Source organism: Muscardinus avellanarius, assembly GCF_963383645.1.
Source record: "Muscardinus avellanarius genome assembly, chromosome: X".
NCBI classification, from domain to species: domain Eukaryota; kingdom Metazoa; phylum Chordata; class Mammalia; order Rodentia; family Gliridae; genus Muscardinus; species Muscardinus avellanarius.
In genome coordinates, this window is record NC_137792.1 from 27,274,482 (window position 1) to 27,302,198 (window position 27,717).

Consider the following 27,717-nt stretch of genomic DNA (forward strand, 5'->3'; position numbering starts at 1 on the left):
ACCTATAAGTTATATTGCAATCAATTAATGTCTATAGGTTAAAGGTTAAAAGTATGAAGCTATAAAAAGAGTTTTCTTGAAAATAATTGCTTTCTAAAATTATGAAAATTGCACTGAAATATTATAGCTATTTTTTACTTAATTTAAAGACAATGTAAATAACTCCTGAAGACACATCTTATCTTTTATTAATATCTATACAAACTGGATTAAATTTGTGAAAAATTGTATCTGCAAAGAGAATCTATCAATCTCCCAAAGTCAGAACATAAACTCTGAAAAGACCTAGATCCTTCAAAGCTTCAAGTAATGATCAGTAAGTAAAAAACAGTAAATATATGTAAATTTTATCTTGTAAAATATAATTTAAAATGGATTTATAAACATTCTATAGCCGGGTGTGGTGGCACACGCTTGTAATTCCCGCGCTTGGGAGGCGGAGACAGGAAGATGGCGAAGGTTCGAAGCCAGCCTCCGCTGGCTTAAGAGACCCTGTTTCCAAATAAAAATATAAAAAATAGGTGTCTGGGAGTGTAGCCTGGAGGCAGAAGGGTTTCCAGGAACCCCAGTACATAAAAACACAAAAATAAAAATAAATAAACATTCTATAAATGCTAATTTTTCTTTATCAAATTATGAATTGTTTGCAATCATTTTTTTCTTTGACCATAACATGTAACATATGGAGATACCAGGACAAGTGAAATACCAACACCTATGTTAACATTGAAATTATGCATAAAAAGCTTAGTAAGACGGCTATCTTTTACATGACATATATTTGCCTACAAGAATTTAAAAATACTATCATCTATTTAATAACAACTTTGATATATACTTTGAGCCTAAGGGAAAGGAGAGTCATATTTATTTCCGCTTTAAAATAAATCTGATGTGATTTATTTTCTAAGCTGAAAGCAAGGTAAAGTATAATAAATAGATGAACTATTTTTAAATTTCTAGGAGTTTTTGTTTTATCATTTTAATGAGAGAAGAAAGTAAAACTATCACAACATAAACTTACTCAGCATGCTCTAAAATGTTCAATTTTGAAAGAAAAAGGACTGTGTGTGAATTGTGTGTGTGTGTGTTAAGGAGAAACAGACCTAAAAGAATCATCATGGAAGGGCCATGTACTTTCATAATTCCCTGAGAAACTCAGTGATTATAAGAAATACCAATCAGAGTTCAATATTCTTACCCTTGAAATCAGGAAAAAAGAAAGTACTTTAAAAGTTCAAGATCTTTGATAGCAATAACAAGAATTGAATTTGCCAGAGTAGGAGCTCTTCTTTTATCAATTTCAAGTGAGAAGCAATTTTTTTTTCTGCATAGCAAGAAGGCAAGCCAACTAAGGGGAAAAATCTGTGTGACTTCAATTATATAAAATTGACTGGATAGTTGAAAACTAATGTTTTTAAAGATTTTATTTATTTTTAAAACATCTTTCTTGTATGTTGTTTTTCATTTCATTCTGAAACAGATTAAGATTTGAAATTACTTTCAAACACAAAAATGCTCTCTCATGACAACTTTTTCTCAATTGCCTCTTTTGTCTTCTCCTGCTTTATTCTCTTCTTCATTGATTCTCCCTCATCTCTCCATATTCCTAAGCCAATAGGAAGAATTTCCTTCAGACCCTTAAGCCTTGTATCTGTTACCATAGAGACAGGCATCACAAGATAGCTGTTCAGTAACATCCTCATGGAAATAAAATAAAAATCCTATGGGCTTTACAGGAACTTCCAATCCTACTAGTGGGTAGAAATGATATCCCTCCCTAGGAAAAAAAGCACAGCTATTTTAGTTTTGCCTTACAGAAAAATATCAATTGTAATATATGATGGTAAATCCAGAATTCCTGAATTTTATGCTTAAAATCTGATCATGGTTTCTCCTAGGACTTAAAAAAGTCCCTTCTCTTATATACCTATGTTCAAAGAAGTATCTCACTGCTAACTTTTCATTCTGGTATGTCTTATCAATCATTTATTAATAGTGTCAACTGTTGTCTTATAGTGCAGTGACTATATTTTTATCTTGTTATTCTTTCATCCCTTCTAGAACATATTTGATCAAGAACACTGTCATCTTTTCTGAAAGTTCAGTACCTCTCTAGAACTCTGAAATGTAATATCTAAAAAGTCTACAAACCTATGAACAGAGAAAAGGGTAGCTACAAGAAATATATTCCATTCACTTTATCTTGTTTTCCACTGACTCCTGCACTATCATTAAATTTACTGAAACCATGCTTTAGCTGAACAGTAGCAGTAAAAACTGAATCTTAGCACATAGTTCAGTTCAGTAAGATCAATGTGCTCAGACAAATCAGGTATTATATTTAAGTCAGTGATTGCAGAGAGTTCACATTTCCTTACAGTAACATTAAATAAACACTGCTTGGCAAGCTACATCTTTCAATAGATTACTAGCCAAAATGCACCCAACTTTAATCATTAGGCTGTATCTTTGAAATGCTTTTCCAAATTTCTAGTTTTTAAATATTATGAATGGTCTGAATTTCTGTTTGTGGCCTTCAACTAATATCTAATTATGACTTTGTTTTTCTAGATACTAGTCAATGACCAAATAACAACATTTTCTTATAGTCTAAAATGAGTTCAGCAAACTAACAAGGGCCAGGGAGTAAACATGTCAGAATCGTGGCCCATATGGTCTCCGTCACAACTATTTCAAAATGAAAGCTACAGTAGACAGTGTGAAAACAATCATGTATGCTATTTTCCAATAAAATTTTACCAACATTTAAACTGGAATTTTATGTATTTTTTGTGTGCCACAAAATATTATTTTATAAACAATTTATAAACAGGAAAATCATTTTTAGCTGGCTGACTAAACAAAAATCAGGGTGACATGTATGCCATAATTTACTAACCCCCACACCTGCCATGTATGGCCCAAGTAGTAAAGTAATTCAAAGTAATTTATTAAAGAGGTAATTTTTTAAATTAAATGATTAAACTTTTAGATATTACAATTTAGAAATTTTCTCAGACATCTTCTTCTCCAATTTCCCTTTAGTATAGAAATTCCATTCTTAGTATGGAACAGGGAGTAAAGCATTTCACAATGTAGTCAAATCCCTGCGTACATCATTCACTGAAACATTTTTTAAAAATTTCAACCAGAAAGATGCTAATGAGTTTAAACCCCCATATAAATAATACTTCATCTAATATTCAAATTTTGCTTAATTTTTCTTTATTCCTTTTCCTTCATTCTTCAACTTTTTACTTTTTTGGTGCCTTTCAATGTACCTCAGATGTTATAGTTTCTAAGATCTTTCATCATTCATAAATTTTTCACTGAAGTTACTTGCAAATGTTAAAGTTCCTCTTAGACCATGGTATCCTTCTGCAAAAAATTTAAAGTTGTTCTCTTTTTTTGTCAAAAAATAATGCTTTAGTTTTTTCCCCGTCCTGTAAGACTATGACTGATCCTGAGAATTTGACCATCACAACCATTAAATCTTATCAAACGAACTATTATTAAACTTTAACTCTTTCACATTTAGTACATGCCAGATTTTTAAAATTTTAGCTTTGTTTAATTTTAGCTTTTCTGTTAAGTTCATATTTTTGACTTCACAATTTTTAGGTGATAATAATTCGTTGGTACCCTTATAATTTTATATATTTGCTCTGCTTCCTAGCTAGATAACTATTTAGATTTTTCTTAAGGTTTTAGAAATTAATATTTCATAGGCCAGGCAAAGATAAGAAGCAAATAACAAGGCACATTGGAATAGATTAGGTTCAAGTCAGGTGGAGAGCATTTCATAGAACTATACCATCATCCTGTGGGAGGCCCTCTTCCTGGTTTGAAATGATTGTCACCCAACTCAGGGAAATATAACAAGCTGACTTATTTATCAGATTATTATATCAAAGAGCAAGTATTTCTACATCTTTGTAATATTTGCATCATAAATATCCTCACCATTTCCATACTAGAAAAAATAGAACTTTAAAAAATCATAGCCTCTATTACCTGTCCATTTCTCTAAATTATTCCATCTTACTCAGGACTTCCCATTTATTCCCAGTAAGGGAAAATATTGTCTGTTTTTCTGGAGCAGTATTTCCAGTTATAAAGTTATTTACTTTCCTGGCCTAGTTAAGAACATTCTTCCTTTGTTTTATTTCTTTTATTAAATCTACCACAAATTAAAAATATTATGGTCCTTTCCATTTTTTTTTTGTGTGTGTGTGTGTGTGTGTGTGTATGGTACTGGGGATTGAACCCAAGGGAATTCTACCCCTGAGGTATACTCCTAGCCTGATATTTTTATTTTTTATTTTGAAACAGTGTCTCACTAAGTTACTAAGACTGTCCTTGAACTTGTGTTCCTCCTGTCTGAGCTTCCTCAGTACTGGGATTATAAATGTGAGCTGCTGTATCAGGCTTTAAATATTTTTGAAAGTTATTTTTTCAAAGATGTGTGTATGTGTGCATGTGCACAGGCATGCTTAAGTGGTTTCGTTTTATTTGATTTTTTATTCACAATAGATAGATGACATGAGAATGGAAGAATAACAGGATGGAGCAAGAATTTCAGAAAAAAAAACATTTGAAAGCATATTTCTTAACTGATAATGTCTTCTCCTGCTCATCTTTCTGGATGAAAAGCTACACACCTGACAGGCAGCTACTGCATCATATGTGGGGAATTTCATCCTTTAGTGTTATCCCTTATGGGAACTAGGGAACATTTTCAAACTAAAACATAATGATGTCCAATAAGAGTTTTACATAAAAGAAAGAAAGAGTTGTTTTTATAGCATAATTGCCTTAGGGATAAAAAAAAAAAAAACATTGTTGGTTTGAAAAGGGAGAACCCACAGAGATTATAAAAATAGTCAATTCTAGATTTAAAATATATTTAAATGTTCTTAGTCTATTTTAGTCTATTTAGTCTATTTTAGTGTGTCCTACCTCTGTTTCATACACTATGCTTATGCATGTCTTCTTTATCTTTTCCCTCTGAAACTCTTTACGAAACAGAATTAAGCAGCTGGGATTTAAAGACTTCACAATGTTATTATTCTGCACGTTGACTGCTGATCCTGTTCCAGAGACAGAAAGATCTGCAAGTATTTTCAACTCTTACAATGTGTTCATCAGAAAGGGTACGGCTGCTCTTCAGGTGTGTGACCCAAAGCCTTTCCGATTTCATTAATAATCAACAGCTGGTGCCACCTAGTGTCTGTGTTCTCCATTCATCAGTGGAATCAAATACAGAGCACTTCTTAGACACAAACTAAGGGAGCTTAAACTACAAACTAACAAACAAAAAGCCACGGTTCAGTGAGTCCAGTGGTTGATTCAAATTACACTATCTTCATTGAAAGAAAAACCTTTTTTTTAAGTAACTATGGTAACAGGAGTGTGAGGCTAGCAGGAAGCTTGCATTTTTTTCTCACAGGAGACAATTCACAAAAGAAGAGTCCTGCTAAAGAAGCAATGTAAAAGAGTTCTTTCCAGACTTGAATTATCACTTAAAATGGTCAGAAAAAGTTGAGAAATGAAACTGGCAGAAGATCATGTTTAAAAAAAAAAAGAAAGTTTTGGTACAGCTGCTTTTTGTCAACCAAACAAAATTAACCCTATCAGGTTTGAATACAAAATTCTCTCAGTTTCTGAGCTTCCCGAAGATTAGTCAGTACTACAACTGACTGTACAAAGCATACACAGTACTCAAAAGTATTTAAAGGAAATAATCAGAGAGTTGGAACCACATTGCTAAAAATACTTTGTGCTTCTAAAATTACACATCTAGAAAACCATTTTCTTTCCTGCTGTACATATGAATTATGAATGATACATGCAACCTCAGTCATGTATGCTTCAAGGTTAAAAAGTACTTATCCAAATTCTTCACTGTTTTGTAAAACATATGTAATTAATTTGGGTGAATGCAAGAAGTATGATTAGACTACCAGTTTCTAACTGATTCACTAATATTTAAATACATGTTGTTTTAACTCACTCTAAGAGGAAGACGTAATTGAAAAACACGGACTAACAGAAAAAAGTTACATAACAGCTGGTATTGTTCCTTAACCAGATGGAATGGAATATTACAATTACTAGACAAAACGCATAGCATATATGAGCATCATTTTGTACACTGAAAGGTCATATTAGGTGTTCACATAAAATAGTCTTTTCACTTGTATAATTTAGCTACTTGGACTACAGGACAGAAGGGGTAGAGAGCTGAAGAATTCTGTATTATAAAGTTATTATGTTTCTCATACTCAGGAACATATATTTCTATATTATTTGACATCTGTTTTAAGCAGTCACTTGTTAATAATAGCTTTGAATGTTTTATTTGCTTGTTACCCTAGTGGTGATAAAAATTATTTCAGTATGTTCAGTCTAATATACACTCAGTGACATATTCCCAAGACAGTGTATGAAAATAGTATATAGAAACAATTCATACTTTCTGAAAAAAGCTTAAATCCTTCTCTTAAACCCCAAACTTTATTTCTGGAGCCAAATACAGTCTCTGCTCGTGCTCCATTTGTTTGAAAGTACTTATAAGTGTAATCCACTGACTGAAAGAAATATTGCAACACAGATAGGAGTTCTAGAAATTGTACGCAGGCAAGAAAGACTATAAAGCAAACTCATTAAGGTTCCAAATAAGTAAATAAATAAATAAATGCTCACATTTTTAATGATTTATCATTTCCCATCATTTTCCTTTAACAGCTTTCAAAGCCCTATCTGAAAACTAGCTGATAGGGAGAAATTAAGAGCAGTAATCAAGCGAGAAATGATAGACCAGCTGGGTCGACATCAACTTGGCAAAACGTGAATACAGTTCAATAGCTGAAACAGATGCTAGAGTTGTTGAAAAAGCCTGCAGGAGATATTGATATATTTTCTTCTTATAATGCAGAATGACTGAATAAATGTCAAAAGCTGGAAATTGATGAGGGGAAATGACTGACAGCCAAACTCCTTATAAAACAGAAACCAAGTGTAACAATTTTCAACCTTTCCAAACATTGTATACATTCTCATTTCTCTCAGTGTCTGAAATCTGCCAATACATCAATCAGTCCTTGCAAGTAAACTGCATATAACTGAGCAGGGGTAGATTTCCCTGAAGATTTCCCCCCTGACATCATCTACCTGGAGAAAAACACTAGACTTTTGAGAAATACTTTATTTTAAAATCTTCTAACACTGATTTCCATCCCAGAAGTGTTTCCCTGAGGTTGGAGGAAAGCACAACCCCCCAAAATATCTAACGTAGCACAAGATAATTTTAAAATCCATTCTGAAAAAGCAACACTGTTTGCAGAGTTTGAAGAGCTCGGCAACAAACCCCAGCTACCAACAGCTGCTTGTTCAAACATATGCTTTGTCATGGTCAGCTTCTAATTGTATTCATAATGATGTAATAGCTTTAATAATCCTACCTTCCATGCCAGCTGTTTTTCCTGTCACTCCATCATGCCAATAAGTTGGCTGCTGTAACAAATCAAGATAGTGCAAAACAGCATCTTTCTCCTGATTCTGTCATCTTCCTGAAAGCATTCTATTACTGCCGACTGCTGGGAACCAGAAAGTCTATTTGAATTCCAACAGCTCCCCTTTCGCATGATTCAAGTTAGGTTAGGTGGGCATGCCTAACATGATTCTCTCAGTCATTTATTATGCAGCTGCTACAACGTCGGTGTGGTAACCACTCTGACTATCTGATACGTCAGTCGAACAAAACCTACACCTCGGAGCAAACACATGAGCCAGAGCAGCGTTCTGCATTTAACGAGCATTCTTCCTGCCTAAAAACAGTGGATCTGCAAATCTCTTTCAGTATCTGCTCGCTCCTCTGTACAGATCCAAAGCCTTTGGACTAGATTCTTTTCCTAACTATACGAAGAGTACAGTTACTTGCCACACATCACATTATGCACGCTGAAATTTTGGCTTATTTTAACTTATTTTACCAGCCCTTTAAGGGAAAAAACTCTCTTCTGGTTGCATTTTAAAATCAGGACGTAGAATGCTCAGCTCCACATCTCTGCTTTATTATAAAATATAGCATGCACTTTCTCAAATGGAATTTGACTCTTGTGATTCTATGAAAAAATCTCAAATAAGATTTTTCAAGAACATAGTATCTATTTTGTCCATTGGAGGTATCTACCGTCAGGGAATCTGTGTGTTTTTCCCAGGGGTGGACTTTTTACTTGATATTTTGACTTCAGAAAAGTGCTCTCCTCATGAAGTAGGAAATTAGATTAGCCAAGTCTCGTATACAACTTGTTTTCCAAGTAAATAACTGCCATTTCAGAACAATGTATTAAAATACCATTAATGAATACATATTTAAAAAATATAATTGCTGTTCATCTATATAGTATTAATTTATCTAAAACTTCTAAGCATGTCTCTCAGGGCAGTATATATATATATATATATATATATATATATATATATATATTCTGAAATTTTATCAGAGTAAAGTTTAAGTGGTTTTATGAAAAAAAATTTTCTAGGAAGAAATGATGAAGATATCAACCAAGTATTACATATTCAGTTTGGTAGGGAAGCTATCCTCCATCACTTGAAAAAGCAAACAGCTTGTCAAGTAGCTACATTATAAAACTCTAAAGAAAAATTCACTTAGCATATGTGAGACAAAGCCAATATGACTATTTTGAAATATCATTTCATGACAGTTTATGTGTTTGTATGTACACACGTACATTTTAGCTAATCTAACACCATTCTTTTATTTAATAAATGCAAATATTCCCTCTATATCAAAACATACATAACAATAACTTATACCATATAATGCTTAATTATCAATGCTGGAAACAAACCAGAAAGACAACTGGAGTCTGTGTGAACCCAAAAAAGTTTCTGTAGAATAACGTACACACAATTCCACATAATAATTCTGAAAATACTGGTTCATAATTACTATTATTTTACAAAACAATCACGTTTTATTTAGCACATCTGTCCTAGAGGTTGCAGATGGCATAATCAGTCTTTTTTCTACCTTCGGCTTGTACGTACCTTTCCAACTTCAACTCTTGCCCTCACACTTTGCTCCAGTCCCAATCCACTTACTGTTCTTCAAAAATACTGTGTTCCTCCCTGTCTCAGATTTGCCACAATCTGCTTCACCTATCCATATGCCTGCTTTATCTTTTCAAAGGTTTTAGTAAAACTGTATATGTTCCAAAATGAAATTTTGATATACATATGCATAGTGCAATGACTCCTATATTTAATCTAATTATCATATTCATTTTCTCACATGGTTACCCTGTTTGTATTTGATGAGAACCATTATGACCTACTCTATTAGTAAATTTCAAGCATAAGATATGGAATAATTAACTTTAATCTTTATCCTGCACATTAGGCCTCTAGAATTTATCCATATGATTAAACCCTTTATCTCCAACCTCATCTTGACCCCAGGCCCTGGAAAGCATCATTCTACTCTCTGTTTCTATTAATTTGAGTTTTCTAGTTTCCATATATAAGTGAAGTTATGTGGTAATTGTCTTTCTGTGTTTGGCAGTTCATTTAGCATCATGTCACTTAATTTAGAATAATGTCCTCCACATTCATCTATGTTGTTGAAAATAAAAGTATTCCCTTCATATATAATATATATATATATTCATTTATATGTACATATATAATATACATATTAATTTATTTGTATAAAGAAATGGTGATATTTATTGATTCATACATCTACATATATTTTGAAAATTATCTCCTTATCTTGGCTATTATAAACCGTGGTACAATAAACATGAGAATCAGATAATTCTTTAAGATACTTATTTTCGCCGGGCGTGGCATTCTTTCCAGAGGCTGAGACCTGAGGATCATGGTTCGCGGACAGCCTCACCTACTCAGTGAGGCCCTCTGCAACTTAGTGAGAGCCTGTTTCAAAAGAAAGAATAAAAAATAGGGCAGGGGGTGTAGCTCGGAGGTCAAATGTCCCTGGGTTCCATTCCCAAACCCGCAAAAAAGAAAATAAAAGATACTTATTTTCTTTTGTTTGTATATACACCGAGGAGGGATTGCTCGATCTTACGATATTTGAACTTATAATTATTTAAAGAACTTGCATACTGTTTTCCGTAATGGCTGTCTGTAGTACAAATTTAAATTCTCATCAACTATGAATCAGGATTATGTTTTCCTCACATGCACACTGACATTTTTCTTTTTGTCTTTTGATTTTTTTTTTTTCAGTACTGGGGATTGAATTCAAGGCCTTGAACATACTGGGCAATCATTCTGCTGATGAATTATATCCCTGATCCTTTTTTAAATATACTTTTATCAGTGCATTGTATTTATACATCATAATGAGAATCAAAGTTCTACAAACAAGCATGCACTCAGGTGTGTTTTCCTAGATCCTGCCCCTTCTCATACATTAAAGATTGGTAATTATAACTTTTATACAAGGGAATAGCATAATTTGAGCTGTTTCTTTTACAGTTCTTTTTCCCCTCTCAATCAAATTCCCTTTTTATATTCTCTCCCATTATTCTATGGGTTACTTTGATCAATTATCTGAAGTATTTTTCCCATTTTTTTCTCTAGCTTCCAGAAAACATTCAGCCCCTGACATTCTACAACAGGATGATATCACTCAGCATATCAGAAAAATGGTTTGCTAATATTTTCACTCTTCTGTAAGTTGCATTTTTATTTTATTATTTCCTTAGCTGTGCATTGACTTTTTTGTTTGGCATAGTCCTGCATGGTTATTTTTGGTTTTGTTGCCTGAGGTTTTGCTGGCATGTTCAATTATATCACCAAGACTGGTGTCAAGAGGCTTTTCCTCTATGCTTACTTCTAAGAGTCTTTTAGTCTCAGGTACTATATTTACATATTATTTTGTATGGTATAAAATAAGGGTTAAATTTTATTCTTTATCAAGTATACATTCATTTTCCAAAGACCATTTATTGAAGAGGCTATCTTTTCATCATTATGTATTATTTGTGTTCTTATTAAAAATTAGTTGACTATATATGCATGGGTTTATTTCTGGGACCCTTTTTCCCATTTCACTGATGTACATGTCTGTTTTTATTCCAGTAACAACTTACTTTGGTTACTAAAGCTTCATCATAAAATTTGAGATCAGTAATTGTGATACATAGAATTTTTTTTTTTTTTTTTTGCGGGTCTGGGGATGGAACCCAGGGGCATTATAACTCTGACCTAGACTCTCTGCCCTACTTTGTATTCTTTATTTTGAAACAGGCTCTCACTAAGTTGCAGAGCACCTCACTAAGTACCTGAGGCTGTCCGCGAACCATGATCCTCTGGTCTCAGCCTCCCAAATGCTGGGATTATAAGCATATGCCACCACGCCAGATTACCTAGAACTTTTAAAAATTGGCTTGAGTGATTTAGGACTTTTGAGGTTGCATATGCATTTTAGAATTATTTTCAGACTGTAAAAAATGTAATTTATTTTTTTAGGGATTACAATGAATCTGTATCATACTTTGTTTAGTATAGACATTTTAACAATGTAAAACTTTTCAATCTATGAACATAGAATATATTTCCATCAATTTGCTTCTTATATCATATTAAATCATATTTAATAATATTCAATTGTTTTCATTGTATAGGCATTTGACTTCTTTGGCTATAATTATTCCTAATTTTTATTGTTTTGATGATATTTTAAAGATTTTGTAATTTTTCTGATAGCTCATTGTTAACATAAACAAATATTGATTTTTTGTTGATTTTGTTTCTTGCAACTTAATTTTTTAAATTACTTCAAAAATTTTAATGTAATAAGATTTTTTACAAATAAGATCATGTTACCAGCAAACAAAGACAATTCAACTTCTTCTTTTCCACTTGAGAAGAATTTTAGTTCTTTCATTATCTAATTACTCTGAATAGGACTCGCAGTACTATGTTAAACACAAAAGTGTTAAGAATAAAAATTTTTGCCTTGTACCAGATCTTACAAAAAAAAATTTCAGTTATTCCCCAGTGATTATGATCTTAGCTGCAGACTATTCATAAACAGTCTCTACAGTGTGAAGGTAATTTTCCTCATATTTTTCAAAAAATATTTTTTTCATTATGAATAAATGTTGAAGTTTGTCCAAGGCTTTTTCTGCATCTATTACTATGATCATGTGGCTTTTATCTTTCATTCTGTTAATGTTCTATATCACATTTTAGATTTTCATATGCTAGACCTATCTTGAATACAAGGTATAAATCCTACTTGGTCATAGGGTATCATTTTTTGTGTTATAATCTAGTTTATTAATATTGTATTGAAAATTTTTGCATTTATACTCAACAGAGATATTTATTGTTGTTTTTTTGCACTACCTTTGACTGGCCTTGATATCAGTGTAATTCTGGTCTCAAAAAAATGGAGTTTAGAAGAAATGTCCCATTGTCTACTGGTTGGGATAATTTGGAAAGGATTGGTCTTAATTCTTTGAATATTTGGTAGAATTTACCTGTGAAACCATCTGTTCCTGTGATTTCTTTAATGAAAATGTTTTCTTTACTGTGTCAATCTCTTTGTTATTAGTTGGTTCAGGTTTTATATTTCTTCTTGATTCTAACTTAGTAAGTTATATGTCTACAGGAATTTATTCATTTATAATTTGTCCAATTTTTGGCATATCATATATGTGTTCATGGTACTCCACTATGGTCTTTTTATTTCTCATGCAACTGTTGTAACATCTTTTATTGCCACTTCTATTATTTTTTATTTTTATGTGGGTCAAATTAAAAATGACAAACATTCAGACTGTGCTTGGTGCCCTTTCCCCATCCCCTGCTTCCCCTTCCCCCTCCCAACAATGAGTGTCCAGGTTGACCATGCTACATTCATACTTTTACATATACTCAGATATAGCTCCTTCATTAATCAACCTCAGCCTTCTTCTTCTCCTATCCTTTCATTCTAGCTTTGCTGAGGTTTCCCTTCTATTTTCTGGTGTCCATCTGGAATCCCTAATACTCCCTAGTTTGGGCATATTAGAGAAAACATATGTCTCTTCTCTTTCTGTGCTTGGCTGATCTCACTTAACATAATGTTCTCTAGTTCCTTTCATCTTCTTGCGAATGACTGGATTTTGTTCTTCTTTATAGCTGAATAGAATTCTATTGTGTATATTTCCCATAATTTTGCAATCCATTAATCTGTTGATGGATAGCTAAGTTGGTTCCATATTTTGGTTATTATGAATTGTGCTGCTATGACCATGGTTATGAATATGTTACTGTCGTTCTCTGATTTAAACCCCTTTGGAAAAATACCCAGGAGTGGTATAGCTGGATCTATTCCCACCTTTCTTAGGAATTTCCACACTGATCTCCAAAGCAGCTGAACTAGTTTGTACTCCTACGAAGAGTGTAAAATAGTTTCTCTTTCCCCACATCCTTGGCATCATTTGTTGTTATTTGATTTCTTTATGCTTGCCACTCTGGCATTAGATGGAATCTCAGTGTAGTTTTGATTTGCATCTCCCTGATGGCTAATGATGTTGAACATCTTTTTATGTATCTGTTAGCCATTTGTATCTCTTCTTTTGTGAAATGTCTATTTAATTCAGTTGTCCTTTTCTTGATTGGGTTATTTGTTTTACTAGTGTAGAGTCTTTTGAACTTTTTGTATATTCTGGATATTAGCCCTGTATCAGAGTGGTGGCTGGTAAAGATCTTCTCCCATTCTCTAGGATTTCTCTTTAGATTCTTGATGATTTCCTTTGACGAGAAGAAACTTAAAATTTGATTCCATCCCACTTGTTAATTCTTGTTTTAATTTCCTGTGATTTGGAGGTCTTGTTGAGAAAGTTACTACCTATGCCTATATGTTGGAGGGTTGAACCTATGCCCTCCTCTAATAGCTTCACAGTCTCTGGTCTAATTTCTAAGTCCTTGATCCATCTCAAGTTGATTCCTTTACACAGTGAGAGGTAAGGATTTATTTCCATCTTTCTACAAATGGATAGCCAGTTCTCCCAGCACCATTTGTTGAAAAGGCAGTTTTTTAACTAGCATATGATTTTGGCCCCTTTGTTAAAGATCTATTATTGACTATAGGTGTGTGGGTTTGTTTCTGTATCTTTTATTCTGTTCCACTAGTCATATGCCTTTTATTGTGCCAATACTATGCTGTTTTTACTACTATTGCTCTATAGTATAATTTGAAGTCCGGGATTGTGATGCCTCCTTCCTGGTTCTTCTTGCTGAGAATTGCTTTGGCTATTCTGGATATTTCCTTTTTCCATATGAAATTAATGACTGATTTTTTTTAGGTCTCTAAAGAATGTCATTGGTATTTTAATAGGAATTGCATTGAATCACTTTTGGCAGAACAGCCATTTTGATGATATTTATTCTGCCTATCCATGAGCACGGGAGATCTTTCCATCTTCAAAGGTCTTCTTAAATTTCTTTCTTTAATGTTTAATAGTTTTTGTTGTAGAGATCTTTTGTATCTTTGGTTATGTTTATTCCTAGGTATTTTATTGGCTAAATGAGTGATGTGTGCATGTATGTCTCCACCATCTTGTACTCCATTAAGATGTATGACTACAATGTACCAATAAAAATTTAAAATATGATTAAGGCACTATGCATGTTTTATAAAGATTTTAATCTTGTTAGCTGATGTTCTTTTCCCATCATTCCTAACTTGGTTTTAATATGCTGGTGTTTTTGGTTGTTTTGTATTGTTAGGCTTTGATTCTTCGTGTGTGTGTGTGGGGGGGGTATGGGTGTGTAACTTCTATAGGCATTTTCTTCATGCTTACTATAGGGTTTATATATGTTATAGTTAAATCATCTCAGTTGATAACTTTACATCTATACATGAACTTTAGCCAATTATCACACTTCTACCTCTTATATGCTTTAATATTATATACTACTATTATCACAATTATTTTTTTTTGTGGTACTGGGGATGAAACCCAGGGGCATTCTGCCTCTGAGTTACACTCCCATCCCTACTTTTTATTCTTTATTTTGAAACAGGGTCTGACTGAGCTGCAAAATCTTCATTAAGTAGCTGAAGCTATCCTCGAACTGTGATCTTCCTGTCTCAGCCTCCTGAGTGCTGGGATTACAAGCATGCACCACCATGGCTGGCTTCTATTATCACAATTTAATTCTATGTACTTTGTGTATCTGTTAATATAATTTAGTGATTTTAATACTTTTTTAACTTTATTCTATAATTTTAAAAAGTTGCATAGCACTGGTATAATAATACAGTATTCTGTTTGTCTGTTCACTTTTACCAGTTACTTTCATAATTTATCCTAATGTAATTCTATTTGGTTTCCTTCCATTTTAACATGAAATCCCTTTAGCATTTCTTGCAATGCGGGTCTAGTGGTGGTGATAGTATTTTTACTTCACAGTTTTTCTTTCTTTCAGCACTTTAAACATATCTTCCCTCTACCTTCTGCCCTGTAGCTTTCTCTCACTTGGATTGCTAACTTTCCATCCAAATATGAGAAACATAATTTTTTTGTGCAATCATGTTTTACCCTTGGATGAAATAATATGTTTCTGCTATGTAATTTCATGACATATTCCTCCTGTCTTTGTAAAAATGCTTATGCTTGATTTGTAACACTTATAAAACACACAGTTATAGGCACTGTTGTTTGATTACACACATGCATATAACATATACAAACACACACTTGTATATATGCCTATCTATATATATTTGTTTATGTGTCTATATCTATTCACATAATTACTCACTGATAGCTTCTATACAGTTACCACTTAAAGGTCATACTGAGTCTATAAGGGGATCTACTATTATATACATTTATAGAAAATGTAACTGGCAAGGCTCACACAACTATATTTTTTAACATTTTTTGTATACTATTAGTTCTTGGGACTGGAGATCATGTTTGTCTTGTCCACTACAATATACTAATTCCCAGAATATATACAATATATTCTATTGATTTGTTCATCCTGTAGAACTTGCTCTATGCAATGTGCTGTACTAAGCACTGGTGATATGAAAATGATTAAAACAGACACAAAGCCTATTTGTATGGAGCATATGGGCTATGGCAAGAGTTCTAAATTCAGATTCAAGCATTCGTGGATAGAATTCAGATATCTCTTAAGATAAGATAAATATCTTATCTCTGGGATAAGAAAAATATTACATTTATTTGATTAATATCTAATTGAAATTTATTATTTTCATGGGTTTAAAGTTTTAAAACTATAAACCATACTAGTATTGTAAGTATGACTTTATTGTAATAAAATAACAAGTATTTCTGGTCAGTTATAGATGTTCCATTTATCTAAAATATTTTCACATTTATCACTATTGTGACATGTTTTTGTTAAACCTGCAACTACATATTGCTATTTAAAGTGTTGATAAAGAAGTATGCATATTATCATAATTTTTAAATAGTTAGAAAACAGTCTTTCATTATAACTTGTTTCTGCTGTAACCCAAAATGTTTTATTTTGTATACTTAAATATAATTCTGATGAGCTTCAAAACATATTAAAGGCTCTACAGTTTTATGACTAAGTTTTACGAGGTGTCAAAAGGTTCCATGTTAGAACCATGGTGTAGAGGATATAAGAATATAGTATATTGTTTAAAGAATTTTATTCATAATCATACAATCTAAGTTCAAGTAACAAATAAATGGATTAAAATAGATTTATTCTAGGACAAGTAACTTAACCTTAGTTTACTGTTCTGTAAAATAGTGCTAATAAGTGCTCTTTTGCATTCTTGCTGTAAGAATACAATAAGACAATGACTGTAAAATATTTAGTCAAGTTCCTGACATTTATTACCTTTCAATAACTGTTGGGTTATATTCATGAAACATGAAATACTAAATGTATATGACAAAAATGAGAAAATAGAAAACAAAAGATTAATAAATATTTTTAGACCTGGAACTCTCCATACACTACTGATGAAAAATTTAAATGGGAAAGCCACTCTGAAAAGCACTTGGGCAGTTTCCTTAAAAAAATTGTAAATAGACTCTAATAGCATGCTTTCTACTCTGAAAGAAATTGAAACTCATGTCTCTATGTATCTAAAAGAAAAGAAAGCATATGGCCTCTAACTAAGCTTGTACATGAATATTCATGGAAGCTATATTTGCAATAGCCTCAAATTGAAATTAATTCATGTGTATAATTATCTTGCTGGGTAAGCAATCATGGTATATCTACACAATAGAATAATATTTTGTCACTAAAAGGACTGAACTGTCGATACATGTATCTGCATGAAGGAACTGCAAAAGAATTAAGGTAACTTCAAGAAACCAGACAAAATGAGTACAGGATGTATGATTTTATTGATATAGAACGGTGTAATATGCAAATGATTTTATAGCAGCAGCAGCCATAAGCAGATTACTAATTGTCTGGAGAAGGTGGGGGTGAGAAACAAGAATAGTGGTTTCAAAGAGACACAAGAAACCTTTTGGATGATGGATATAGTCACTGTGTTGGCTGCTATAGTTTCATTGATATAATACACACAGGTATCATAAGTCACATTGTACATTTCATATGTGTGTAGTGTATTCTATATCAGTTTTACTTCAATAACACTGCTTAACAAACCTTTTACCATATTTTTAAAAATTCATAATTTGAGTTAAAATGTAACACTGTCACTTTCTTAATAGTTAATCTACAAAACTTGATAAAGAGCATATGCTCAAAATAATTCTTTCATCTACGTATAATAAACCTGAACATACCAGGAAAATATTTTCCACCATCTGCTATGTATAGCTCTTTATGCCATTACTGAGTAATGTGTTTAGCTGATCATTCTCCAATAAGAGGAAAATTTTATTCTATTCAACATACAGTTTTATTTATTATGAGCATCTAAGCCAGTAAAATAAACTATTAGGCTGGTTACGAAATGATCATATGCATAAAATCTAAGGTATTGATCAATACTAGCTTATTGCTATATAAATCTATGGTACAGAAATCCTTGGCATAAGTTTCTTATGTTAAAGAATGATTAAATATTGAAGAAATTGATTTTAAAATTTACTTTATAGCAAAGGATATCCTACCAAACTAAATGAGTACTTGGAGGGGAAGAGGAAAACTGGGAAAAATTCAATTGAGTCCACTTGACAGGCTGAAAACAATAAAATGCATACCCACATACGATTTTTCACATGCCATGTTTAATGTGTTAATATAACAAATTAACCAAACCACTACACTTTTAAAAATTAGTGCCTCTGTGAAGTTGGTTGAATCAAGAAAAATAGATCATGGTTTCATTATTCAATTTTAATACTGTGATCCATTCCATAGTTGAAATCAGCCAAAAGATCATTTTAAATACACACACACACACACACACACACACACACACACACACACACACACTGTATAATATCATTATCTCAAATTCTCAAATTTCTTCAGTGGTTTCCTATAACCTTTAGAACAAAATTCCTTACTATAGCCTCTAAGTCCCTGAGTAGTACTTCCCCTCATACTTCTTTTACTCCCTTCGTCCATACTATAGATCGTTTATACATATTCTTACTTTTCTCCAATTACACTAACAAGTTTTATTTCTCATAAAACATGCCAAGCTTATCTTGGTACATTTTCATTGGTTTTTTTCTTCCTACCAAGAACATCTTTCCACACACATAGCAAAACTCATTCTTTTCCTGGGCTTTACTCAAATGCCACCTCCTCAGAAAGCCTTTTCTGTACTTTTCTCTGTTAAATAACGCTACCCTGACCTCGATCATTTTCTGTGTCTTTGTCCTGCTTCCCTTTTCTTTATTGCACTTGTCGTCACCTACTAGCAAATTATTGATTGGTTGACCAAAAGATTTTTCTTTCAATAGACTACAGTTTCCACAATGGAGATTCCTTTGTATCCCTTGTTTACCACTCTATCTCTAGTACATAAATAATGGTACAGCATTAATATTAAATATGTATATGTATATACACACATATATCTACACACACACTATATATATATATATATATATTTATACCTACATACATATGTACATATATGCAGTGGAGATATATATATATATATAGCATAAATACACACACATATAACCTCCTCTATATCCCTGGTACATTAACAAACCCTAGCATGCAGTTGTAGGTCTATATCTGTGTGTATATATACATATGAATGTATATACATACATACATACATACATACATATATATATATATACTAAAAGAATTAATGAGCAAAACTGGGCATGGTGGCACACTCTTGTAATCCCAGCATTTGGGAGGCTGAGACTGGAGGATCGTGGTTCATGGACAGCCTCAGGTACTTAGTGAGGCCCTCCACAACTTAGTGAGACCCTGTTTCAAAATAAAGAATAAAAAAGAAATAGGGAAGGAGGTATAGCTCGGAGATCAAATGCCCCTGACCCACAAAAAATAAATAATAAAAGAATAGGACAGGCCATGTAGCTCAGAGGTCGAATGCCCTTGTGTTCCATCTCCAGACTCGCAAAAAAGAAATTAATGAGCAAAATTATTTCTATTATTAATGTTATTATTTGGCTGCCTGGAGGGAGCTTAAGATATTTGTATTTCTTATATATGCTTTGCTCTCAATATATGGGAATACATGTTTTCATAAAAAGTAACAGAAATTATAAAAATAGCTTTGTGAGACCAATTTTTATATAAAAATATAAATAGTACCTAATATAAGTTTATGAGGTCTATGCCTATAATAGTGATATTTCACTACCTTGATGGTTATAAACTACTAATAATTAAAATACAATCTTGTGAATTATTTATCCTTTCATTCAATCTGTTTTATACTAGAAATGTTTCTGGACGTCGTGAATACTATTGTCCTCCTGAAGTTCATAATTTTATGAAAATTTATGGATAAATAGAAGTTTGATGAAAATTAAATGCAATAGCATTTTAAGAAGCATATGAATATGAGACCAACCATATCATAAACATTCTTAAATGTAGAACTAGCTTGGGATTATGGCATATGCCCATATTTCTAGTACTTGGGAGGCTGAGACTGGAGGATTGCAGGGTGGAGACCATCCTTGGCAACTTAGCGAGATCGTCTACAATTTAGTGATACTGTGTTTTAAAATAAAAAATAAATTATAAGTAGCTATTGCATAGAGCAAGGAACAAAAGCCAAGTGAGTAAGTTAGAAAATTATTAAAGATCTGAGAAAAGACCTCCATGTCAAGAGAACAATGAATAAAAATGGGAGAAACATGATAGCAAGATGATGACTTCAAGATAAGATGAATGTAGATTACATGATGCTTGATTGCCAACCATATTAAAGATTCTGGATTTTATTGTAGGTACATTGGAAAGTCACTGAATAGTATGCAATAAGTTACATGATTGATTTTATTACAAACAGAAACAAGGTGATGATAGTTTTATATAGAAAAAAGACTTTTAAGAGATAATTTCAGTATATCAGGCAATACAACTTGAATAAATTGTTAGCAAAAATTAGAAGGGAATAGTGAGAATAAAAAGATATTTAATAGGAAGACTTCATATTGATTAGAACATGAAAAGAGTTCAGGAATTTGAAAGAGTAAACATTTACTCCCACATTTTTAATCTGAACAAAAGTAAACTGGGGCAGATTTTCTGGAAAAAGTCAGATTGAAAAGAGGTTTTTGTTTTTTTTTTTTTGCGGGTCTGAGCATGGAACCCAGGTGCATTTGACCTCCGAGCTACATCCCCTGCCCTATTTTTTATTCTTTATTTTGAAACAGGGTCTCACTAAGTTGCAGAGGGCCTCACTAAGTAGCTGAGGCTGTCTGTGAACCGCGATTCTCAGATCTCAGCCTCCCAAATGCTGGGATTACAAGCGTGCACCACCACGCCCGGCTGAAAAGAGGATTTTGATTTTCTTTTTGTTTAAGTTTAAAACCGGTCTGCAGTTTGCATAGATAAGTTTATGGTGTCATGTACCATTCAGTGATTTATTTAACACTTTATTCTTTGGTTTTAAAAGTTATAGTTCTTAAAAATATTTTGTTAAATACTAGGCATTTTATTACTAAATGTGATATATATGCTCTTTGTGCAAAATATTTTCAAGTAATGTAATTAATTTAAATGTATTAATTTAAATGTATTACTAGCCAGGCGTGGTGGCGCACGCTTGTAATTCCAGCATTCGGGAGGCTGAGACCGGAGGCTCGCGGTTTGCGAACAGCCTCAGCTACTTAGTGAGGCCCTCTGCAACTAAGTGAGACCTGGTTTCGAAATAAAAAATAAAAAAAATAGGGCAGGGTGTATAGGTCGGAGGTCAAATGCCCCTCAGTTCTATCCCCAAACCCGCAAAAAAAAAAGCATTATTAGTCCATAGTTGATATAAAATATATTTTGTTATACTATAAAATGAAATCCTTGTGAGATATAACAGCAATGATACACAGAAGAACTCAGGTATTAGTGTATGAATTTGAAGAAAAACATTTCAGATTTGACAGTATTTGACCATAAGTGAAGTAGCATGCATTTGAAAATACAGCCTAGAAATAGTATATGCCATGAGAAGGAATAAGAGCCTAATGTGATACCCTGAGAAACTATCATCTAATGGCTCAATGAAAAAGAATCAAATAATCAGGATACAGGAAATTAATTCTCTGACAGTAAAGCAAAAAATCAAATAATATGTGGCATTATGGAGGTTAAGGGGCTAGGGAGTTTAATGAATGAGGAAATTGTCAAGTGTGTAAAACATGGTTGGGAGATGCAATGAGAGGATGACTAAGAAGTACAGGATTTAGAAATATAAAAGATACCATGAGCTGAATGTGAACAATTTCAGGCATATAGTAAAAGTAGAAACAAGTTAGAACAGTTTGAAGAAAGGAAAAACATGAGACAGTAATAAGTAAAAATTTGCAGGTAACACATTTAAAAATTTTAATATTTAATTTGTTTTGTCCTTAATACCATGTAAAATTGATCATATTAAATGAATACTTAATGAGTTTATCATATTAAATATACAACATTCTAGATAATTTTTGTATGTTCAGAAACATATCAAAGTCAATGAGAAGGAGGGAGGGGGGAGAGATTGGGGTGGGAATTGGGAAAGAGCTCAATGAGTGATGTTTGCATGTATGCCTCTACCATCTTGTTCCCCATTAAGATATATGATTACAATGCATCAATAAAATATTTTACAAATGAAATAAAGAAGAAATATAGTGCATAAGAATACTAAATCTCAGGTAGGCAAGATCAGGTATAATTTTTTTCTTATCCAGCTTATTACTCTTATAACCCCTACATACCCTTTTTCTGTTTCATTGAGTACACCATAATTTTATATCATATTGGGAAACAAAGTATTAGAAAAACACATGCACACACTCTTGTTGCTCTCCCTACTGTGCTCTCCCTTCACCCAGCTAGTCTTTGAGATTTGAATCAATAATTTTGTATATGCTCATAGCATTATTTTTATTATTTCATTCTTTAAGACTTCATCATCTCCATCTTTCCTAATACCTTTGTTCAGTCCCCTAGAATCTCCTCATCAATCTGTTGTTGCCCCAATTACCAAATATCCCTTTAGCTTCCACATATAAGAGAGAACATAAATCATCCTGTTCTTTGGGACTGGGTGTACTCATTTAGCATAATATTCTTAAGTGCCACCCATTTTCCTGCAAATGATATAATTTTGTTCTTTTATATGGCTGAATAAAATTCAAAAATTTCATTGTGTGTATATAACAGAGTTTTGTGATCCATCCATCCATTGGTGGACATCTAGGCTGATTTCATAATTTGGCTATTATAAATTGTGCTTATATGAACATGAATATGCATATGTAATTATAATATTCTGATTTTATTTCTTTCCAAAAGATGCCCAAGAGCTTCTACCCTCACCTCACTGTCACATGAGCATCAGGGTACCAAACTCTTTATATACATGTTGCATCAGTTACTGAAAGAAATGTATTCCAATGTCCAATATGACTTGATTTTTTTCCAGGTCTCAACTTAGTTGTTAATTTTATTTTAATAATCTTGAAGGTATACTATTAGGTGAATCCAAATTTTATATTCCTTTTGATTTAATCTGCTTTGCTGTTATAAGATGCTTTTTGCCTCTTATATTATTTATGACTGAATATCTTCCTTTTCTAATATCAGCATAGCCATAATAATAATTTTGTTAGAATTTACATGCTCCTTTCATCCTATAGTTCTCATTATAATTAAAGGGGTTTTATTCTAAACAATACTGAGCTCTGTTTTTCCCTAGTATAATAATTTTGGCTTTTGGCCAAACATTTAATATGTAGTCTACAATTCTGTAATTTTCTCCGATTATCACATTCTTTATCATTTTTTACCATTGCTCCCTCATATGTTTGATATTCTACAAGTAATTGCTATTAGTCTTGCTTTAAATATTCTGTTTATATACTTAGCTATTTTTAACCATTTTTGGAGAAGTTAATTTATTCTTGCATATCTCCTTTTTATCCCAAATCATTTTTTCAGCCTATAGAAAGTCTTTTACAATTTATGTTGTTGTAGAACTGCTAGAGATCAGATGACATTGAACATCTTTATTTCACCATCATTTTTTGGACAACTTTTTATTTTTCATGACTATAGATTTACATACAATTGTAGGAAATAGTGCGAAATAGTTTTTACACTTCTCTTTCAGCTTACTCCATGGTAACATGTTTCATAACTGTATAACTATCACAATCAGGAAATGAACAATGAGACAATCATATTTAGATATATGATTTTACATGCAGTCACTTGTATATGTGTGTGTGTCTGTATATATTGGCCAAAGAAATATTACAACAATGAATTTCATGTTAGTAACACTGGAGTCTTAATATAAAATTCTTTCATTACAGTAATCTATTTTGCTATTTTTTCAATGTTATAGCTATCGCCCCAATATTCTTCTATTTGTTGGCTTGTAAAGAAGCTAGAAAAAGGAGATAAATATAAGGCAAAAGTAAGGAAAAGAAAAAAAAATAATGTTATAGGCAAAAATAGATGATGTTATAATCCTCAAAAAAAAAAAAAAACAGAGAAAATTGGCACAACAAAAAGTGTCTTTGGGGAAAACATCAATAAAATTAATAAACCCTTAATGGTAGTGAGAAAGATAAAAATAGAAATAAAACAGATAATCAGTAATAGTAATAAAAGAGGAGAAATACCTGAAGATCTTGAAGCCCTTAAATGGGTAATAACCAAATATTATAAGCAACATTACACACATAAATTCTACAATTTGAAAGAGAACAATTCTCTGCAAAACAGAAACTACCAAAACTTAACGTAGATGAAAAAAGAAAATGAATAGCCTTGTAGGTATTAAGAAAGGTCAAATGTATAATTTAAAGTCTTTAAAAAAGTAATATCTAGGCCAATTTGGTTTACTGAGAAATTCTAGAAAATATTTAAAGAATTAACCTAAATTTTATATTTTGTCTTCAAGAAAATGAAAGAGGAAAGTACATTTTCCCAATTATTTTCCCAATTATTTTATTAGAACAACTTAATCTTGCCAAGGAGGTAAAATAACTCTCTAAAGAAAATTATAAAACACCAGAAAAATAAATTAAAAAAGAACTTAGAAGGTGGAAAGATCTTCCATGTTCTTGAATAGGCAGAATAAATATCATCAAATGGCCATTCTTCCAAAAGTGATCTACAGATTCAACACAGTACCCATTAAATTGCCCCACAGACATAAAAAAAAATCAGTCCTTTCCTTTGGTACAAGAAAAAGTTCAGAATAGCCAAAGTAGTTCTCAGCAACACAAACCATGCAGGAGGCATCACAATACCTGACTTCAAACTGTACTACAAAGCCATAGTATTAAAAACAACATGGTACTGGCATAAAAACAGACATAGAGACCAATGGAACAGAACAGAAGACTCAGAAACAAATTCACACACTTATAGCTAATTGATTTTTGACACAGGGGCCAAAAACAAATCTTCAAAAAATGGTGTTGGCAAAACTGATTAACCATATGCAGAAAAATGGAAATAAACTCCACTTTCTCACCCTGTAAAAGAGTCAATTCAAGGTGGATCAAACACTTGGAGATTATCCCAGAGACCTTGAGGCTCCATGAGGAGTACATAGGTCCAACACGGCAATACATAGGCACAGATAAAAATTTTCTCAACAAGACCTCAAAGGCAGAAACTAAAAGGTGGATCAATACTTTGGATCTCATGAAACTGAAAAGGTTCTGTAAAGCAAAGGAAACTCTCAAAAACCTCAACTGAGACTGGGCGTGGTGGCACATACTTGTAATCCCAACATTTGGGAGGCTGAGACTAGAGGATTGCAGTTCTCGGACAGCCTCAGATAGTGAGGCCCTTGTCAACTCAGTGAGATCCTGTTTCAAAAATAAAAAGAATAAAAAAATAGGGCTGGGGGGTGTAGCTGGAGGTATAATGCCCCTGGGTTCCATCACCAGTACCACACACACAAAAAAAGAACCTCAACCAAGACCCAACAGAATGGGAGAAGAATTTTGCCACCTACTCTTCCCATAAAGGACTAATGTCCAGATTATACAGAGAACTCAAGCAACGCTAAGAAGACAAATAACATGATCAAACTAGAAAAAGAGCCAACACAAAAAGGCAGAGAAAAAATAAAATTAAAGGACAATATTCTTCAAGATTATAGATGCAAAATTCCTTAACAAAATGATAGTGAATAGAATTCTGTAATGTACAAAAATAATCATATACCAAAATCATTGAAATAATTATACATTCAAAGAGAACTCAGAAATATTCTAAGCAACTGTTACCCCATTCTCCCTAGTAATTACTATAGTACAGTGTTTAAACCAGGAAACAAATATTAAAATAATATATGTATAGTTCTATGTCATTTTATTGTGGTCATACTTGTGCAACCACCGGTATATACCGGTATATTCAAAATGCAAAACTATTCTATTACCACAGAAGTCATCCATTGACTACCTCTTTGTAGCCACACTAGGCCTCTCTCTCCACCATATCTACATATCTGGCAAGCATTAAAATGTTCTTCATTTCATAATTACATCATTTCAAGCATGTTATATAAATGGAATCAAATTGTGGGACAATTTGAATTGATTTACTTTTTCTCTCAGCATAATACTCCTAGATCCATTTAAGATGTGTGTACTAATAATTTGTTCCTTCACTTTGATGGGTAATATTTATTTCTTTTTTAATTTATTGGTACACTGTAATTATACATGCTGATGTGGTATAGAATGGTAAAAGCATATACGTACACATCATTTATTTAGCCCTTCCCCAGTTCCAACTCTATTCCCTCCCTCCTTCTTGTGTTCAGCTTAGTGATTGTGATGAGTAATATTCTATGGTATGAAAATATCCTGGTTAACCTGTACGCTCATTGTTGGGAGGGGGGAGTGTAAGCGGGGGGCAAGGTACCAAGCACAGTCTGAATGTATGACATTTCCAATGTGATCCACATAAAAATAAAAAAATAAAACTCCAAAGAAGAGAAAATACCTCCTTTTTTAACCATTCACCTGTTCCCAGACTTTTGTGTTCTATTTAATTTTTATACATTTATTGGAGAACATTTTAGCTGTTTTTCGTTTGGGGCTATTAAAACTAAAGTTGCACCTACCATAGTGGCACACACTTGTAACTCCAGTACTTGGAAGGCTGAGACAGAAGAATCATATTTTCAAGGCCAGCTTCAGCAACTTCATAAAGCCCTCAGTGACTTACCTGTTTCAAAGTTAAAAAAAAATTGGACTGGGGGTGTAGCTCAGATTTAAAATATTCCTGTGTTCAACCCCCAGTAACAAAACAAAACAAAACAAAATTTTTTAACTAAAGTTACTATGTATAAACACATACCTTTTTATGGACACCTGTTTTTGTTTCTCTGGGATAAAAGCTTCATAGTACAGTAACTTGATCACATGATATTTGAATATTTAGTTCTTTGGAAAACTGTCAAATATTTTCCAAAGTGACTGAAAAATTTTATATTCTTAGCAGAAAAATATGAAAGATCTCTGCATCCATGGTCAGCATTTGACAATGTCACTATTTTTTTAAATGTACTTGGCTTTTCTGATATATGTATATTGATATTTTATTGAAGTCTTAATATATATTTTATTTATATTTATATTTATATTTATATTTATATTTATATGCTGAACATCTTTTCACGTGATTATTTAGTACCCATATCTATTTTAGTGAAATTTCTCTTCACATATTTTGCAAAATTTATTTGAATTTTTTTTTCTCTGGCAATTTTTGAATTTTCCTTACATATTAAACGAATGAGCTCTTTATCATAAATGGTTGGCACATTTTTCTGGTGTTAGGAATGAATCTATAGCCTTGGATATGCTAGGTAAGAACTGTACCACTAAATACATCCCCAGCATTGTCCAGATTTTCTTCATATCTGTAGTATTTTCTTCCTAATAATAGGATCCTTCATAGATTTGATTTGCATTCATTTTGATAATTCAATTTATCCTTTTGAAAAAATTATGTTGCATTTCCTGTGGCATGTCTAAGAACTCT